Source organism: Mustela lutreola, chromosome X (assembly GCF_030435805.1).
Source record: "Mustela lutreola isolate mMusLut2 chromosome X, mMusLut2.pri, whole genome shotgun sequence".
Taxonomy (NCBI): Eukaryota; Metazoa; Chordata; class Mammalia; order Carnivora; family Mustelidae; genus Mustela; species Mustela lutreola.
The window spans coordinates 56,387,524-56,405,821 of NC_081308.1; the positions used below are offsets into that span (position 1 = coordinate 56,387,524).

General features: G+C 39.6%; 1 protein-coding gene and 1 non-coding gene across 2 annotated transcripts in view; both read left to right on the forward strand.

The window, feature by feature from the left end:
• LOC131822047 (conserved oligomeric Golgi complex subunit 2-like) overlaps window positions 1-18,298 on the forward strand; it is a 502,532-nt gene that overhangs the window by 406,959 nt on the left and 77,275 nt on the right. The window lies entirely within an intron of this gene.
• Window positions 2,112-2,218, forward strand: LOC131822339 (U6 spliceosomal RNA). The gene has a single exon (XR_009350214.1). It is a non-coding gene; the product is annotated as a U6 spliceosomal RNA (small nuclear RNA).

The following is an 18,298-nucleotide window of genomic DNA, read 5'->3' on the forward strand; positions in this document are numbered from 1 at the left end:
ACTTGAAATATTGCAAGAATTACCAACATGTGACAGAGAGACACAAAATGAACAAATGTTGTTAGAAAATTGGTGGCAGCAGACCTATTTTATACAAGATTGCTATAAACTATCAACTTGTAAGAATGTGATATATGCAGTTTAATAAAGGGAAGCACAATAAAAAAGTATGTATATATTATTTACTATGATCATCATGCTGTACATTAGATCCCCAGAACTTTTTCATATTATAGTTGCAGGTTTGTACCCTTTGACCACCTTACTCCACCCCAGGTTCACCCCTTGTCAACTCAACTCTAAGTTTCTATTAGTTTGCCTTTTCTTCAGATTCTGTATGTAAGGGATATCATAATACATAAATTTAAAAAATATATAAAATCTTTGAAATATTTCACTTAGTATAATACCTTCAAGATCCATCCATGCTGTTGTAAATGGCAGTATTTCTTAATTTTTCATGGTTAAATAGTAGTATTCCATAGTATATATTTACCATACTTATTTTATTCATTCATCCATTAATGGATACTGAAGCTATTTCCATCTCTTGCTTAGAGTTAATAATTTTATAATGAACATAAGAGTGCAGATATGTCTTCGAATAGTGACTCCGTTTCCTTTAGATATATACCTAGAAGTGGGATTACTGAATCGTATGGTAATTTTACTTTTAATAATATGAATCATCTCCATACTGTTTTCCATACAAATTTATATCCCTATCACAGTGCATAAGTTCCCCATTTTCCCCAATATTTACCAAAATTTTTAGTTTTAATTTTTTGGTAGTATATATTCTAATAGGTAGTAATAACTTGCTGTGTTTTCCAGAAGTAAACAACAACAACAACAACATAATGACTTTGCCCTGAGTTTTTACGTTGAGCACTTTTTAATGCTCCTGTGGTCATTTATATAACTTTTTTGAAAAAAAAGTCTATTGAGATCCTTTTGCTATTTTTTAAATTATATATTTTTTTCTATTTGTACCTGTTGGTTATTAACCTGTTTTCAGATATAAGATTTGTAAGTATTTTCTTCCATTCTGTGGATTTTGTTTTTATTCTCTCTCTCTATCTCTTTTTTTTTTTTTTTTTTTTTTTTGGCAATGCAGAAACTTTAGTTTGATGTAATACCATTTATTTATTTTTGGTTTTTTACTTGTGTTTTTGGTCTGGTATCCAAAAAACTATTGGCAAGATCAATGTTTTTCCTATGTTTTCCTTTAGGAAATTTAGTTTCATGCATCACATTTAAGTCTTTAATCTATTTCAAGTTAAGATTTATGAGTGATATAAGGCTCCAGTTTCATACTGTTTTATGTGACTATTCAGTTTTAAATATCATCTCTTGAACTGACTATCTTTACCAATTACATATGTTGGCCCCTGTCAAATATTAGGTGATTGTATGAAAGGATTATTTTCTGGACTCTCAATTCTGTTCTACTTGTTTATTGGTCTGTTTTTATGCCAGTATACTTTATTGTTTTGAGCTTGAGGGCTTTGTAGTATAATTTCAAATCAAGAAGTGTAATTTCTCTTCTTCATTCTTTCTCAGAAATGCTTTGATTATTTGTTGTCTTTTATGGTCTCATATAAATTTTAGGATTCTTTACTTACTTCTGTCAAAAAATAATATTGGATTTTTTTAAAAAGATTTTTTATTTATTTATTTGACAGAGAGAGATGACAAGCAGGCAGAGAGGCAGGGAGAGAGAGAGGAGGAAGCAGGCTCCCTGCTGAGCAGAGAGCCTGATGCAGGGCTCGATCCCAGGACCCTGGGATCATGACCTGAGCTGAAGGCAGCGGCTTAACCCACTGAGCCACCCAGGCACCCCTAACATTGGATTTTTGATAGGAATTGAATTTACAGCTGGTTTCCGGTAGTATGGACATTTTAACAATGTTAATTCTTACCATTCATAAATATGGGCTATCTTTACATTTGTGTCTCCTTCAATTTCTTTTCTTTATCAATGTCATAGTTTATGGGGTACAGATCTTTCATCTTCTTAGTTAAAACTTTTCCTAAGTATTTTATTATTTTTGATGCTATTGTGAATTAGATTGTTTTTCATCATTAGAGTGTAAAAATGGCCCTGTCTTGTGCTTACTTTGGCAGCACATATACTAAAATTGGAATGATGCAGAGAAGATTAGCGTGATCACTGAACAAGGTTGACATGAAAAACTGGGAAGCATTCCACATTAAAAACAAAACAAAACAAAATTCTTGTCTTTTATATATTGATCTTGTATTTGGCAGCTTTACTAAATTTGTTTATTCAAATATTTTTGTGACGTTTTTAGGATTTTTTTACATGTAAGTTCATGTTATCCAAAAAAGGAAAATTTTATTTCTCCTTTTTTTTTTTTTTTTGGAGTCTTTTATTTCTTTGTGCTCCTTGTTTCTCTGGCTAGGACATCCAGTACTATGTCAAATGAGAGTAGTGAAAGTGGACACACTTTTCTTGTTTCTGATCTTTAAGGGGAAAACTATCAAACTTTTTTGATTGAATATGAGATTAGCTCTGGGCTTGCAATACGTGTTTTTTTATTTATTTTTTAAAATTTTTTATAAACATATAATGTGTTTTTATCCCTAGTAGTACAGGTCTGTGAATCACCAGGTTTACACATTTCACAGCACTTACCATAGCACATACCCTCCCCAATGTCCATACCCCCACCCTCCTCTCCCAATACACCTCCCCCCAGCAACCCTCAGTCTGTTTTGTGAGATTCAGTGTTTTATGGTTTGTGTCCCTCCCAATCCCATCTTCTTTTATTTTTCTTTTCATACCCCCCAAACTGCCTATGTTGCATCTCCACTTCATCATATCAGGGAGATCATATGATAGTTGTCTTTCTCAGATTGATTTATTTTGCCAAGCTTAATACCCTCTAGTTCCATCCATGTCATCACAAAGAGCAGGATTTCATTTCTTTTGATGGCTGCATAGTATTCCATTGTACACATATACCACATCTTATTTATTGATTCATCTGTTGAAGGACGTTTAGGTTCTTTCCATAGTTTAACTATTGTGGACATTGCTGCTATAAACATTTGGGTGCATGTGCCCTGTCAGAATGCCACGTTTGTATCTTTAGGGTATATACCCAGTAATACAATCACTGGGTCATAGGGTAGTTCTATTTTCAGCTTTTTGAGGAACCTCCATGCCGTTTTCCAGAGTGGTTGCACCAGCTGGCATTCCCACGTACAGTGTAGGAGGGTTCCCCTTTCTCCACATCCTTGCCAGCATCTGCCATTGACTGACTTGTTCATTTTAGCCATTCTGAAAGGTGTGAGGTGGTATCTCATTCTGGTTTTGAGTTGTATTTCCCTGATGCCGAGTGATGTGGAGCATTTTTTCATGTGTCTGTTGGCCATTTGGATGTATTCTTTGCAGAAATGTCTGTTCATGTCTTCTGTCCATTTCTTCATTGGATTATTTGTTCTGAGGGTGCTGAGTTTGATAAGCTCTTTATAGATTTGGGATACTGGCCCTTTATCTGGTATGACATTTGCAAATATCTTCTCCCATTCTGACAGTTAACTTTTGGTTTTGTTAACTGTTTCCTTTGCTATGCAAAAGCTTTTTGATCTGATAAAATCCCAATAGTTCATTTTTGCCCTTGCTTCCCTTGCCTTTGGCGATGTTCCTAGGAAGAAGTTGCTGCTGCTGAGGTCAAAGAGGTTGCTACCTGTTCTCTCCTCAAGGATTTTGATGGATTCCTTTCTCACATTATGCTTCTTCATCCATTTCCAGTCTATTTTCATGTATGGTGTAAGGAAATGGTCCAATTTCATTTTTCTGCATGTGGCTGTTCCATTTTCCCAACACCTTTTGTTGAAGAGGCTGTCTTTTTTCCATTGGACATTCCTTCCTGTTTTGTTGAAGATTAGTTGACCCTAGAGTTGAGGGTGTATTTTTGGGCTCTCTATTCTGTTCCATTGATCTATGTCTGTTTTTGTGACAGTTCCCTACTATCTTGATGATGACAACTTTGTAATAGAGCTTGAAGTCTGGAATTGTGATGCCAACAACTTTGGCTTTCTTTTTCAATATTCCTCTGGCTACTCGAGGTATTTTCTGGTTCCATATAAATTTTAGGATTATTTGCCCCATTTCTTTGAAAAAAAATGGATGGGATTTTGATAGGGATTGCATTAAGTGTGTAGATTGCTTTAGGTAGCACAGACATTTTCACAATATTTGTTCTTCCAATACAGGAGCATGGAACATTTTTCCATTTGTTATGTCTTCTTCAATTTCTTTCATGAGTGCTTTAGAGTTTTCTGAGTATAAATTCTTTGTCTCTTTGGTTAGGTTTATACCTAGGTATCTTAGGGTTTTGGGTACAACTGTAAATGGGATTCACTCCTTAATTTCTATTTCTTCTGTCTTATTGGTATAAAAAAATGCAACCAATTTCTGTGCATTGATTTTATATCCTGACACTTTACAGAATTCCTATACAAGTTAGAGCAGATTTGGAGTGGAGTCCTTTAAGTTTTCCACATACAGTATCATATCATCTGCAAACAGTGATAGTTTGAATTCTCTTTTGCCAATTTGGCAAAATTTCCATGCCTTTAATTTCTTTTTGTTGTCTGATTGCTGAGGCTAGGACTTCTAGTACGATGTTGAATAGCAGTGTCATGATAACGGACATCCCTGCTGTGTTCCTGACCTCAGCGGAAAAGTATTCAGTTTTTCTCCATTGAGAATGGTATTTACAGGGCGCCTGGGTGGCTCAGTGGGTTAAGCCGCTGCCTTCAGCTCAGGTCATGATCTCGGGGTCCTGGGATCGAGTCCCACATCGGGCTCTCTGCTCAGCAGGAAGCCTGCTTCCTCCTCTCTCTCTCTCTCTCTGCCTGCCTCTCTGCCTACTTGTGATCTCTGTCAAATAAATAAATAAATAAAATCTTTAAAAAAAAAAGAGAATGGTATTTACAGTGGCTTTTTCATAGATGGCTTTGATAATATTGATAATATGTGCCTTCTATCCCTACACGTTGAAGAGTCTTAATCAGGAAGAAATACTGCACTTTGTCAAATGCTTTTTCAGCATCTATGGAGAGTATCAGATGGCTCTTGTTCTTTCTTTCATTAATGTGTTGTATCACATTGATTGATTTGCAGAAGTTGAACCAACCTTGTAGCCCTGGAATAATTCCCACTTGGTCGTGGTGAATAATCCTTTTAATGTACTATTGAATCCGATTGGCTAGTATTTTGGTGAGAACTTTTGCATCTGTGTTCATCAAGGATATTGGTCTGTAGTTCTCTTTTTTGATGGGATCCTTGTCTGGTTTTGGGATCAAGGTGATGCTGGCCTCAGAAAAAAAGAGTTTGGAAATTTTCCTTCCATTTCTATTTTTTGGGAACCGTTTCAGGAGAATAGGAATTAATTCTTCTTTAAATGTTTGGTAGAATTCCCCTGGGAAGCCATCTGGCCCGGGGCTTTTGTTTGTTTGGAGATTTTTGATGACTGTTTCAATCTCCGTACTGGTTATGTGTCTGTTCAGGTTTTCTATTTCTTCCTGGTTCAGTTGTGGTAGTTTATATGTCTCTAGGAATGTATCCATTTCTTCCAGATTGTTGAATTTGTTGGCGTAGAGTTGCTCATAGTATGCTCTTATAATTGTTTGTATTTCTTTGGTGTTGGTTGTGATCTCTCCACTTTCATTCATGATTTTATTTATTTGGGTCCTTTCTCTTTTCTTTTTGATAAGTCTGGAAAGGGGTCTATCAATCTTATTAATTCTTTCAAAGAACCACCTCCTAGTTTCGTTGATTTATCCTATTGTTTTTTTTTTTGTTGTTGTTGGTGGTGGTGGTTTTTGTTTGTTTGTTTGTTTCTATTTCATTGATTTATGCCATGATCTTTATTATTCCTCTTCTCCTGCTGGGTTTAGGCTTTCTTTGTTGTTCTTTATGCAACTCCTTTAGGAGTAGGGTTATGTTGTGTATTTGAGATCTTTCTTGTTTCTTGAGAAAGGCTTGTACAGCTTTATATTTTCCTCTCAGGACTGCCTTTGCTGTATCCCACAGATTTTGAACACTTTTGTTTTCATTATCATTTGTTTCCATGAATTTTTTCAATTCTTCTTTAATTTCCTGGTTGACCAATTCATTTTTTAGAAGGATGCTATTAGTCTCCATGTATTTGTGTTCTTTCCAAATTTCCTCTTGTGATGGAGTCTAGTTTCAGAGCATTGTGGTCTGAGAATATGCAGGGGATGATCCCAATCTTTTGATAATGGTTGAGATCTGATTCATGACCCAGGATGTGGTCTATTCTGGAGAATGTTCCATGTGCACTAGAGAAGAATGTGTATCTGTTATTTTGGGATGGAATGTGTTGAATATACCTGTGATGTCCATGTTGTCCAGTGTGTCATTTAAGGCCTTTTTCCTTGTTGATCTGTTGCTTGGATGATCTGTCCATTTCAATGAGGGGAGTGTTAAATTCCCCTACTGTTATTTTATTATTGTTGTTGTGTTTCTTTGATTTTGTTATTAATTGGTTTATTTAGTTGGCTGCTCCCATGTTAAGGACATAGATATTTAAAATTGTTAGGTCTTCTTGTTGGACAGACCCTTTGAATATGATATAGTGTCCTTCCTCATCTCTTATTATAGTCTTTGGCTTAAAATCTAATTGATCTGATATAAGGATTGCCACCCCAGCTTTCCTCTGATGGCCATTAGCATGGTACATTGTTTTCCACCCCCTCTCTTTAAATCTGGGGGTGTCTTCGGTTCTATGATGAGTTTCTTGGGCAGCATATTGACGGGTTTTGCTTTTTATCCATTCTGATACCCTGTGTCTTTTGATTGGTGCATTTAGGCCATTTACATTCAGGGTAGCTATTGAGAGATATGAATTTTGTGGCATTGTATTGCCTATAATATGACTGTTACTGTATATTGTTTCTGTTCCTTTCTGATCTACTACTTTTAGGCTCTCTCTTTGCTTAGAGGACTCCTTTCAATATTTCCTTTAGAGTTGGTTTGGTGTTTGCAAATTCTTTCAGCTTTTGTTTGTCCTGGTAGCTTTTTAATCTCTCCTTCTATTTTCAATGATAGCCTAGCTGTATATAGTATTCTTGGCTGCATGTTTTACTCACTTAACACTCTGAAGATATCATGCCAGGTCTTTCTGGCCTGCCAGGTCTCTGTGGATAAGTCTGCTGCCAATCAAATGTTTTTACTGTTGTACAATACAGACTTCTTCTCCCAGGCTGCTTTCAGGATTTTCTCTTTGTCGTTAACAGTTGTAAATTTTACTATCAGGTTACGGGGTGTGGACCAATTTTTATTGATTTTGAGGGTCATTCTTTGTATCTCCTGGATTTTGATGTTTGTTCCCTTTGCCATATTAGGGAAATTCTCTAGAAAAATTCTCTCCAATATACCTTCTGCTCCCCTCTCTCTTTCTTCTTCTTCTGGCATCCCAATTATTCTAATGTTTTGTCGTCTTATGGTCTCACTTATCTCTCAAATTCTCTCCTCATGGTCCAGTATTTGTTTGTCTCTCTTTTGCTCAGCTTTTTATTCTCCATCATTTGGTCTTCTGTATCACTAATTCTTTTGCCTCATTTATCCTAGCAGTAAGAACTTCCATTTTTTATTGCATCTCATTAATAGCTCTTTTGATTTCAACTTGGTTAGATTTTAGTTCTTTTATTTCTCTAGAAAGGGCTTTTATCTCTCTGGAGAGGGTTTCTCTAATATCTTCCATGCCTTTTTCGAGCCCAGCTAGAACCCTGAGAGTTGTCATTCTGAACTCTAGTTCTGTCATATTACCAATGTCTGTTTTGATTAGGTCCCTAGCTTTTGGTACTACCTCTTGTTCTTTTTCTTGTGATGAGTTTTACCACCTTGTCATTTTGAGAAGATAAGAATACATAAAGGAGCAAATAAAATGGTAAAAGGGTGGTAAAGACCCCAGGAAATTGTGCTTTAACCAAATCGGAAGAGACCCCAAGTTGTGGCAGAACAAAAGGGGATAAAAAAGAAGTTCTAGGGGAAAAAAGGTTTAAAAAAAAGAAAACAAGGAAAAAATATTACCAAAGAAAAAAAATTATATATATACTAGATTTGTGACTAGAACAGGGTCACTCACTTAATTTTGGGAGTATTTTGGTCTCTTAGAAGAAACTACCTCCCAGGATTTTAAAGGATGAAAAACATATAAGGGTAGGCACAATGATGGGATGGAATGAACCTATAAAAATGAGTTAAAAAATTAATTTCTAAAAAATAAGTTGATAGAGCAAGTTGGTTGGGACAATAAAGAAAAATAAACTGGAGAGAATTTGCTCAGTCTGGACACTAGAACAATCTTGGAGCTAGATTTAGGGTATATTTTGGTCTATTAGGAGAAGTTATACCCCAAATTATTTAGAAGAAAAATCCCTATGTGTAAATAAATATATAGTTAGATACAATGGAGGATAAAATAACACTATAATAATGAAGGTTCAAAATAGATCATTAATTTTTTGTAAGGTATTTTAAAAATAATCTGTTTAAAAATCATTAAAAGATAAATGGTTAAAAATTTAAAAAATAAGCAGAAGGAAAAAGAAAAAATATATAACTGCAAGACTAAAGAATCATTGGGAGAAAGCCATGAATTCCTTGTTTTGCTTTCTCCTCCTCTGGAATTCCACTGTTCTCTTTAGTAAGTGAAGTTGATCTTGGCTGGGTTTCTTGTAGGTCTTCTTGGGAAGGGGCCTTTTGTATTGATTCTCAAGTGTCTTTGCCCGAGATGGATTTATCCTGCCCTTACCTAGGGTAGGGCTAAGTAATCTGTGAACTTTTGTTCCCTGAAGGCTTTCCGTAGAGTTCTGGATGATGGAATGATAATGGCGGTCTCACAATCCGGCCCAGAGGAGTGGAGAACTCAGGGCCCCGGTCCTCAATGCACCCTCAAAGAAAAGTGCTTAATCACTCCCATCTTCCCGGCCTCTGGCCATGCTTGGAGAGAAGCACTCTGTCATTCGCACTTGGAGAAATGTCCTTGGTCATTCTCATCTCCCTGGCCTCTGGCCGTGCTTGGAGAACAGAGCTCAATTACTCCTGTCTCCCTGGCCCTTGGCCGTGCTCCAAGCTCACCCTGCCTATGCCTGGTTCAAAGTAACCCTGGGTTGAGAGCTCACTCCTCAGCTTTGTCTCTGTAGCCGGCTTCCCCACTCTAATACCTGTGAATTCTGTGACATTCAGATACCCCTGGTCCTTCTGTGACCCTGAGGGACCTGGGGCTATGCTGAGCCCATTTGGGCTTCACTCTGATTTAGCCTCTGGGGTGATATCCCTCAGTGGATCAAACTTAAAAAGTCCTGATTTTGTGCTCCATTGCTCCACAGCTTGCCGGGAGCTGGCCCCTCCCCCCGCGTTCTACCTTCCCTTTCTTTGGTTTCACTTTTCCGCCGGTTCTACCTTTCAGAAAGTGATCAATTTTCTGTTTCTAGAATTGTTGCTCTCCTTCTCTTTGATCTCCCATTGGACTTGTAGGTGTTTGCAATGGTTAGATAAGCTATCTAGCTGATCTCCTGCTACCTGATGTCGTCTCAGCCTGCTACTTCTCCGCCATCTTGAATCCTTCCATGGAATATGTAGTTTTCATTGTTTTGATGTGTATTCTTTCTCTACCCAGTTTGGTGAGTATTTTTATTATGAAAGGGTGTTGAATTTTGCCAAATGCCTTTTCTGCATATATTGAATTGATCATATGAGATTTCATTGATCATTCTATTAATATAATGCATCACATTTACTGATATGTGCTGGTGAATTCAGTTTTGTAGCATTTTGTAGAGAATTTTTACATTTTTTATTTATCAGGGATATGATCCAGTAGTTCTTTTTGTTGCTGATTTGAAAAGTGCCTCGGAGTATTTCAACCACTTCAACTTTTGGGAAGGGTTTTAAAAGTGTTTGTATTATTTCTTCTTAAAATGTTTGGTAGAATTCACTGTGGACATCATCTGATTCTGGACTTTTATTTGTTAGAAGGTTTTTATTATGGATTCAATCTCCTTATTCCTAATTGGTCTGTTCACATTTTTTATGTCCTTATGATTCAGTCTTGATAGGTTGTATGTGCATAGGAATTTGTCCATTTCCTCTAGGCTTTTGATTTGCTGGCATTTAACTGTCTGTTATCTTTTATATTTCTGTGGTATCTGTTATAATGTCTCCTTTTACATTTCTGATTTTATTGAGTCTTCTCTCTTTTTTCTGAGTTAGTCTAGCTGTCTTTTTTTATTTATCATTACCAAGTCTAATTTTATTTACCATTTTAAAAAAACTTTCTAATTTTTTAATTCTATATTTCATTTATTTCTGCCCTAATTTTTATTTTTTTCCTTCCTTTTGCTACTTTTAAGTTTACTTTGTTCTTTCTGTACTTTTTGAGCTGTTATATTAAGTTCTTTATTTGAAATCTTTTTTTATATACATTTATAGCTATAAAATTTCCTTTTATAACTGCTTTGCTGCTTCTCATAATTTTTTGGTATATATTTTTTTATTTTCCTCAAGATGTATTTTTATTCCCACTTTGTCTTCTTTTTTTTGACTTTTCGTTTGTTTAAAAATGTGTATGTCTGTGTATTTGTAAATTTTCCAAATTTCCTTCTGTATTGATTTCTAGCTTCATATTATTTTGGCTGGAAATATACTCGATATGCTTTCTATATTATTGATTTTGAGGGGACTCTTGTTTTGTGGTTTAAAATGTGATCTATCCTAGACAATTTTCCACGTGTGTTTGAGAAGAATATTTATTATGATACTATTGGATGGAATATCCTGTAAATATATTAGGTTCATGTGACATAGTTCTTGTTTGTTTGTTTTGTTTTGTTTGTTTGTTTGGTTAAGAGAGAGCAGGGCAGAGAGAATGAGCAAGGGGTAAGGGCAAAGACAGAGGGAGAAGATTCCCTCCTGAGCTGGGAGCCCAATGTGGGACTCTGTCTCAGGACCCTGGGATCACGACCTGAGCCAAAGGCAAAGGCTTAACTGACTGAGCCACCCAGTTGTCCATGCATAGTGTTTAAATTCACTATTTTCTTATTGATTTTCTGTCTGGATGATCTATCCATATGTAAGAGTGGGGTATTATTGTCCCCAGATACTATTGTATTGCTATTTATTTCTCCTTTTTGTTTTGTTAGTATTTGTTTTATATATTTACGGGGTTCAATATTATGTACATGATATTTACAATTACTGTATGGATGAATTGATGACACTTTTCTTATTGTATAATGACTGTGGTGATTTTTAGCTTATATAAACCCTATTTTGTCTGTTATAGTTATTGCTACCCTTGTTTTCTTTTGTTATCATTAGCTTGGAATATCTTTTTCCATCCCTTTACTCTCTGCCCATGTGTGTCCTTACAGCTATATTGGTTCTTTTATATGCAACATATTGTTGGATCGTGTGTTTTTGTTTGTTTTTTAAATCTATTCTAGCCATTCTATGTTTTCCAACTGGATGATTCCATTCACTTACAGTTAAAGTAATTATACGTAAAGACTTAACTATTGCCTTTCATTCTTTTTATATTTCCTGATTTATTTAAATTTTAGTTAATATATAGTGTAATATTAGTTTCAGGAGTAGAATTTAGTAATTTGCCATTTACATATAACATTCAATGCTCATCACAAGTGACCTCCTAATAATTATTACTGACTTAGCCCATTCCCCTGCCCATCTCCCCTCCAGAAACAACAGTTTGTTACTTATGGTTAAGTGTATTATGGCTTGCCTTCCCCTCCCATTTTTTTTAATTTCTTTCTTTCCCCAGTGTTTATCTGTTTTGTTTCTCTGTTAATTGTTTGCTCTTTTGTAGATGCTCTGCTCTTTATTTCCTGTATTTTTTTCTTTGTAATCTGATGACTTTTTGTGGCAGTATGTTTTAACTTCTTTATCAAAATCTTTTGTGTATCTACTACATATTTTTTTATATTTACCATTAAGGTTATATAAAATATGTTAGTTATAACATTCCATTTTATGTTGAAAACAACTGAACTTCAATAGTGTACAGAAAATTTATACTTCTCCTGTAACAAGAGGTTATTGATGTTTTTACATTTAGATCATTTTTATATTGTACTTTTAATAACAAAAGATTGCATTTATAGTTATTTTAATAAGCTTGTTTTTTAACTTTTAAACTAGATTAGTAAATGATTTCTATATCACCATTACAATATGGGAGAATCTGGTTTTGACTATACATTTACCTTTAGCAATAAATAAGGAGCCATCCATGCATCCATGTTGCCATCTTGATGACATCACCGTCCCCAAATCTTCAGTAATTGTTACTTTATATTTATCTATTTTTAAAGATTTTGTTTATTTGACAGAGAGAGAGAGAGCTCAAGTTGGCAGAGTGGCAAGCAGAGGAATATCTAGAGGCAGGCTTATTACCCAGCAGTGAGCCCGATGCATGTCTTAATCCCAGGACCCTGGGATCACGACCTGAGCCAAAGGCAGCTGCTTAATCGATTGAGTCACCCAGGGACCCCTAAATTTTTCTTTAGTTAATATATGACCAGTTTTTATTTCTACTAATAGACACATCAATTTTATTGCTTTTAATATTAAGGTCTTCTCCTTAACATCATTATCATCTAATTCTTTTTCAATTTTAAAAGTGTGGTTTACATTTGTGGTGGTAAGTATGTAATTCATGTATGTGGTGGTATGTAAGTAATTCAAATATGAATTTTAAACTCTAGATCATATGCTCCATTGTGGCAGATATTTGTCTTATTCATCCCACCCACAAAAAATTAGTACTCAATAGGTCTTTGTTGATTGAATGAATGAATTAAGTGTTCTGACACTAGCATAGCTGACCAAACGAGAGATCAAGGAGAAAATATAATGATTGTCAAATGGGTGAAACTGAGATAAAAAGACATTTTAGCTTCGTTAGTTTGATATACACTCCAGATCACATTCCAACTCTGCATGGATTTTTGGAAAGCAAACAACTCCTCTCCTAAATAATAAATGTATTAATTGCCTTCCTTATGAGTCCTGACAGCAGTCAGATTTTTAGGTTTCTGATTCCATTCCAAGAGGCTGAATGTCTGTTTGATTTATTTCATAGGCAACAGTGTCATGAGGAAAGACTTGTCGGATAAAATTTCTTAAAGATGGGAACACAGATGGCTGCCTATGGACTGTGAGGTGGGTGTTAATGAAAATGCATTGAGCAGTAAGGGAAGGGCAGCTCACAACCATAGGAAAGGTGCCCTGTGATTTTGTTTTGTTTTGTTTTGTTTTACAAACAGATACCATTTCCCCTCCCCATGGAAATTTTCAAATTTACTTTTCTCTAACAACCACAAATACTTGGGACATTATGAACACAATATGGGCATTAAAGGATAAAAATAAACAAAAATTTAAGTAAATGTTAAGTGTTTATCGTTATTTCAGCCATATTTTTCTATGTTTAACTACTCAAAGAAATTACACAGTCTGGTTTCTAAATATTATACCAGGCTGTATTAAACCAATGCAAAGGGTTTTCTGGAATTTTCTATAACACCATCTAGATTTTCTACATTGGCTGTCACTCCTGAAAATTCTCAGTTTATAAATGTGCATGCATTGAAACAGCATATATTTACATTATAGTAAATATTCACTGGCTATTTTCCTGGTTTATTACTGTATTTTGATCCTTTCTAATTGTTCACTTTTTCCCTGTTTCCCCCTTTTTTTTACAAATGTCAATTCATCACATGTTATGTAAAGTGAAACAAAGAGGAACAGCTGTTAGTAGAAAGGATTAATAGGTGATTTGATGTTACTCTGTGAGATATTAAGTAATAGGCATTGTATTTCCATATCATCATTTTAATATATTTCAGTAATACAACATAGTTGTTATGCTTTAATTAAACCTTCATTAAGTCTTTATATATATATATATTTCCTAACCCACAAGTCCGCCCTTCATGTCCCATTCAAAACCCACTCATTTTATGGAATAATTGTTTTATCTTCCCAGTACAATCTTCATTCAACTTATTGCTCTGGTGTGCTCCTCTGGCAGCACATATATTAACTTATTGTTCTGGGTATACAAAAGGATAGGAATAGAATATTTTGTAATATGATATTTTGTCCTTTCTGCACTACAGAGTCTGTGTAAGCATTCTTAGATCAGAGACCTAGGAGGAGGTCCAAATTGAAGAAAAACAAACAGAATAAAAGAAAATGTTCTCAGCCCTTTCTTGTAGTTTCATTTGCAGGAACCACAAAAGCAAATATATTAAAAATTTTTTTTTCTTATATTTTAAAATTAAGTTTAAATATTTTATTAGATTATGCTCCCTTAAACTCATCTGATACCATGAACAGAAAACCTAAGCAATCCACCATTCATTCATGATGTTGCCTTTAAACATGTTGCCTTTAAAATTTTTACAGTTTAGTCTCATCTGTAGAGTAGATGAGCCTTGACTCAAAAGTCTCATCAAAGACTGTGGTGACACTTGTCTTGCCACCCGCCCGCTGTTCCTGCCATGGCAGGCTCTCCTGCTTCACTTACCCGACCAGCAAGGCCAAGGGCTCCTTCTCTCCTCCCAGGGCGGTGTGCTGTGCCTTCCCCAGATATGCTACTGGGGAGTGCAGTCACAGACGTGTCCCTTTCCTTAAGGCTGTTTCCACGGGCTTAACCACGCTTCTCTCCCAGGCAGAGGGGATGCCCGGGCTAAGAGGATTTCGCTCCATACGGGTTTCTCCCACCATGCTTCGGAGACTATGTTCAGGCAAGCAGCATCAGCATCCCCCAGAACCGACAATGATTTCCCAGCGAATGCTGTGCTTTCCCAGAGGGGATGCAGGATCAAAGAGGCTTTTGCTCTATGCGAGTTTCTCCCACTGTGCTGTGAATACAAGGTTAAGACAAGCAGCAACAGCAGCCCGCAGAACCGACTCTGATTTCGCAGAGCCTGCTACGCACGCGCCGAGGCTTTGGGCTTGGCGCGAACCACACTTTGCAGCTGCTTCCTCAGCAAGTCTTTGTGTGTTCGCTCTGTCGCGTCATGGAAGAAGAGCTGCGGGAGAGCTGGTGCCTCTTGGGCCTTGATTTCCCGGGCTCTATGTTCACGCCCTGGGTTCACCCTGCCAGGCCGAACTAAGCAGACACAGCAACAACCCTGCAGTAGCATGCGTGGCCTAGGATGGCACTCTATGCACACTACCCTCTCCCGGTGTAGGCAACGCTAGGCCTTTTGCTCTGGCGCTCAGGCGGACTTGGGACTACGCCAATGCCTTCCCCACAGGAGAGGAGAGGCGACAGGATCTCTGCACACCGCCCGTGCACTTGGATGGAGAGCAGTGAGGGACTGTCCCCACACCTTCCCCGGACACCCTGTACATCCGCGAACGCTTTCACATCTTGGAGGAAGACGTTCTTTCAGGGGTTCTTTCTGCAAGTTCAGCGTAGGCGCCTGTTAGCAAGCACATGTCTGCACCAAACACAGGTGGCAAGGCGCTGCTTTCCCCTTGACCCAGGGGCCCAGGACAGGCATGCCTTCTACCCAGACTCCTTCCTCCCAGTGGAGCAAGCGCCCCTGACCTAGTTGTCCCCTCGTTTCTCTTTAGCACCCAGGTTTCGGTCTCTCCGCACAGAGAGCGGGTGACACTTGTCTTGCCACCGGCTCACGTTTCTTACCAGGGCACACTCTCCTGCTTCGCGACTGTTTCCCGACAACAAGGCCAATGGCACCTTCTCTTCTCCCGGGGCGGCTTGCTGCGCCTTCCCCAGAATTGTTCCTGGGGAGCTCAGTGACAGACGTGTCCCTTTCCTTAAGGTCCTTTGCAGATGTGCAACCACTCTTCTCTCTCAGGCACATGGAGGATGCTAGGGAAAGGATAATTTCACTCCATGTGGGTTTCATCCAACGTGCTGCGGAGCCTCAGCAGCATCCCACAAACACGACTCTGATTTCCCAACGAATGTTGTTCTTTCCCTGAGGAGATGCCCAGGCAAAGAGGATTTGGCTGTATGCAGGTTTCTCCCACCGTGAGACTGGGCTCAGGCAAGTAGCAGCAGCAGCCCGCAGAACCGACTCTGATTTCTCAGCAAATGCTGTGCTTTCGCAGAGGCTTTTGGCTTGGAGCGAAACGCACTTCGCCGCTGCTTCCTCAGCAAGAATTCAGTCGCGTCAGGGAAGAAGAGCTGCAGGAGAGCTGGTGCCTCTTAAGCCTTGCTTTCCCGGGCTCCATGTTCACGTCCTGGGTTCACCCTGCCAAGCCGAAAGAAGCAGACACAGCCTCGACCCTGCAGCAGCGTGTGTGGCCTAGGATGGCACTCTGCTCACAATTTCATCTCCCGGCGTAGGCAAGGCCAGCCCTTTTTCTGTGGTGTTCAGGAGGACAGGGACTAGGCCAGTGCCTTTCCAGCCGAGAGGAGATGCGACACGATCACTGCACACCGCCGCACCCTGGAATGGGGAGTTATGGGGAACTATCCCTCCTTCCCCGGGACACTCGCTGCCTCCGCCAATGCTGCTACATACTGGAGGAAGATGGCATCTGACTGCCCGTTCCTCCAGGAGCTGCTTCTGCGAGATCAGGGCTGGGTGCATGGGGGCAAGCCCACGTCTGCCCTATCGTCAGGTGGCCAAAGAGCTGTTGTCACCTTTGGCCCAGGGGCCCAGGACAGGCATGTCATCTGCCCAGACTCCTTCAGAGTGGAGCACGCGCCCCTGCCCTTCTCGTTCCCTCATGTCTCCTTCGCAGCCAAAGTGTCTCTCAGGCAAAGAGAATGCCCGGGCAACGAGGATTTCGCTCCATGCGGGTTTATTACATCGTGCTGTGGAGACTAGCTCAGGCAAGCAGCAGGCGCATCCTACAGCCCCGACTCTGATTTCCCAAAGAATGCTGTGCTTTCACAGAGGGGATGCCCGGGCAAAGAGGCTTTCGCTCTACGAGGGTTTCTCACACCGTGCTGCGAATACTAGGCTAAGGTAAGCAGCAACAGCAGCCAGCAGAAGCGACTCTGATTTCTCAGCAAATGCTGTGCTTTCGAGAGGCTTTAGGCTTGGAGCCAACAGCACTTCGCCGCCGCTTCCTCAGCTAGGCTTTGGGTTTTCCCTCTGTCGCGTCAGGGAAGAAGTGCTGCGGGAGAGCTAAATCCTCTTTGGCTTTGCTTTCCAGGGCTCCATTTTGGCGTCGTTGGTTCAAACTGCCAAGCCGAACTAAGCAAACAGAGGCACAACCCTGTAGCAGCGTGCGTGGCCTAGCATGGCACTCTATGCCCACTACTATCTCCTGGCGTAGGCGAGGTTTGGCAATTTGCTCTGGTGCTCAGGCGGACTGGGGACTAGTCCAGTGCCTTCCTCACAGGAGAGGAGAGGCGACAGCATCCCTACACACCGCCGTGCCCTGGGATGGGGAGCAGTGGAGGACTGTCCTCACTCCTCCGGACAACACGTGCCATCACGAACGCTTCCACATCATGGAAGAGAAGGGCTTCTGATGGTCCGTTCTTTCAGGGAGCTACCTCTGCGAGTTCAGCATAGGCGCCTGGTGGCAAGCACATGTCTGCACCAGGGACAGGTGGCCAAGGAGCTGTTGTCCCCTTGGGCCCAGGGGCCCAGGACAGGCCTGCCTTCTGCGGAGACTCCTTCTTCAGAGTGGAGCACGCGCTCCTGCCCTAGTCGTCCTCTCGTGTCTCCTTAGCAGCCAGGCTCACATCTCTCCGCACAGGTAGCGGGTGAAACTTGTCTTTCCACCGACATGCTGTTCCTCACAGGTCCGGCTCTCCTGCTTCTCGACCGTTTCCGGACAATATCACCAAAGGCTCCTTCTCTTGTCCCGGTGCGGCCTTCTGCACCTTCCCCAGACATGCTCCTGGGGAGCGCAGTGACAGACGTGTCCCTTTCCTTAAGGCTCTTTCCAAAGGCGCAACCACGCTTCTCTCTCAGGCAGAGGGGATGCCGGGGCAAAGAGGATTTCGCTCCATGCGTGTTTAATGCACCGTGCTGTCGAGACCAGCTCAGACAACCAGTAGCAACATCCCACATACCTGACTCTGATTTCCCAAAGAATGCTTTGCTTTCCCAGAGGGGATGCCCGGACAAAGATGCTTTCGCTCTATGTGGGTTTCTCCCACCGTGCTGCGAAAAGCACAGCATTCTCCACAGCAATAAACCCTCATGGAGCGAAATCCTCGTTGCTCGGGTATCCCTTCTGCCTGAAAGAGAAGCCTGGTTGCGCCTG